The sequence below is a fragment of the Tupaia chinensis genome, unplaced genomic scaffold (genome assembly GCF_000334495.1).
Source record: "Tupaia chinensis unplaced genomic scaffold, TupChi_1.0 Scaffold000004_1, whole genome shotgun sequence".
In the NCBI taxonomy this organism is placed as follows: Eukaryota; Metazoa; Chordata; class Mammalia; order Scandentia; family Tupaiidae; genus Tupaia; species Tupaia belangeri.
The window spans coordinates 390,627-392,922 of NW_006159432.1; the positions used below are offsets into that span (position 1 = coordinate 390,627).

At 42.4% G+C, this 2,296-nt stretch overlaps 1 pseudogene; it reads right to left on the reverse strand.

Annotated features, from left to right (window-relative positions):
- Nucleotides 1-960: 960 nt before the first annotated feature.
- LOC102475550 (cytochrome c oxidase subunit 6A1, mitochondrial pseudogene) lies at nucleotides 961-1,281 on the reverse strand (annotated as a pseudogene).
- Nucleotides 1,282-2,296: the final 1,015 nt, after the last annotated feature.

Sequence of the window (2,296 nt, forward strand, 5' to 3'; positions counted from 1 at the left end):
CTGTTGTCCTGGTGTGTTTCTCGAGAAGCCAAGGCCAGGATTTGAACTGTGGTTGCCGATGTGGAATCAAGTTCTCCCACCAGATGATGAAGTCAGCCCTAGAGTAACATCTCTTAATGTTTATTTTGATTTACCAGTTCTCATAATTAATGTGTGCATTTGGTTGCACTCCCCAAACTTGTAAGTTCCCAGTGGAAACTGTAAATTATTTAACTCTCTTATCTCCCTTCATATCTTAACATTGTACTCTGCATGCAGTAAATGGTTAGTAAGTGAGTATATTTTATTTTTGGCTATTTTAAGTGTTTTATCAAATAATACTTATGGTTTTAAAAAATGCTATTGAAGAGTTTACAATGAAAAGCAATAGACTTTGTCCTCACTTTTCTTTGCCACTAATCTCCTGTACTAGAGGAAACCATGTTTAATTTTTCACTGCTTTCTTTTTTTCCTCCAAATCTCAGCTCACCAGCAAGCTAAGTTTAAATGATCTATTTAAACCATCTCTTGCTGCGAGCAAAGGATGGGGGTGGGGGGGTCAGCATACTTGTCATTTGCTACAAATGAAGAAGGTGAGCTTAAGGTCCTGTACACTGTTGGAACTAGTAGTTGGCGTAATGACTATGTCACTGGACTCCCATGTAGTCAGCTAAGGTTCAAGTCCCAGACCTGGTGACTTAAACTCACACCAGGCGTGTATGTGTGTGTGTGCATACCCAATATCCGGAGGGAAGAACTGGTGAAAAGGGATTGCAGTGTGGCCGTTCCCCCTGGGGGTGGTTTCTTGTTTTCTGTCTTTCTGGCAAGCCCACATGCCCTATAGCAAAAACCTCTAAAAAAAAAAAAAACAGGCCCTATACCAAAAACCTCTAAAAAAAAAAAAAAAAAAAAGGTTGCGTACACTTTTCTGGTCCGTGTGCAGAGTAATGGTCCAAACCAATGTAGTGGTCCATGATCTCTTTAGTCATCTTCATAGCCAGTCGGAATGAGGGTTATGGAATAGAGTATGGTTACCATCTCCCCAGGGCAAGGGCTTGGAGAGCCCTCTATGCAGAGATGGTGGTAGGTGATGAACTCAGGTCTCTCGAGCTCCTCGTGGTGCGACTTCAGGAACACATTCAGCATGCTCACTCTCACCCCCGGGAGCACCAGGAAGTGAGGGCCTTCCACATGGGAGCTGAGCCATCCTCTCCAATGAGCGCCCCTCGACATAGGCCGCCCCAGCCGTGGCCTGGACCCGCTTAACAGCCGAGACACTCGGAACCCAGCCACCACCACCATTTTTCACAGACCGCATAACTGCTTTTTAAAAATGTTCTTTTAAGTTATCTTCATTTCATTAAATATTATATTTAGTTACTTTTTTCTTTAAAAAATTTTTAGACATTTGCTATTGATTTCTTATTATGGGAAATGCCTGTCGTGAGATATGAGGATTTATCAAACCTATATCTTTATCTACTTTTATCTCATGCATAAGTTACCTTTATTCTTAAAGATTATATCAACTTCCCGGAATAAAGGGAATATTCTTGGATACCATCTGTGCACTTGCTGCGGTTTGTATGATTTTCCCTCCAGTGTGGTTCCATGACTAGAATTAGAAACTTCTCTCCTTTGTTATATTCAATTCTATTGGTTGTTTCCTACATCATCTGCCTTCTTCCTTCTTTTCCACCCAAGTTTTGGGGGAGCACATCCTTAAGAAACTGCCTAATAAAGAATGCATGGGATAGGGGGGTTGGCCTGGCCAGTGGCCTGGTGGTTAAGGGAGCCAGATCTCACTTGGTTGACCGTACAGTTTGAATCCCAGTGCCCCCAGTTGTTTTTTTTTTTAAACTGCCAGGTACATTTGTGAGTACCCAAAATCCTGAAAGGATGGAGAAATGGGGGAGAAAGGAATTGTGGTGCAACCCTGCCTCATTGGGTGGTGTTTCTTTCCTCTTCCTCTCTGACTCTGGTGAGTGCATGTGACCTCTGGCAAATTGAGGGGGAATAAAAAAGAAGAGCTGTCTCTGTGGTGTGGTTCAGCACTGTGCAGAAAGCTGGAGCCCACAAGCTGACCAACATTTGAAGCCCATTTGCCCAGGATCCTGATGGGATGGAGAATTGGAGGGAAAAAATATTACTCTGTGACCAGAACCTATTGAGAGGAGTGCTTCCTTCCTTCCTTCCTTCCTTCTTCTTCTCTCTCTAAATGATATTAGATAAATGATATTTCTTTACGTGAACTTAGTGATATTTTGTTTATCCATTCATTAGTTGATGGGATTTGAGGTCTTCCTTCTCTCTCTCT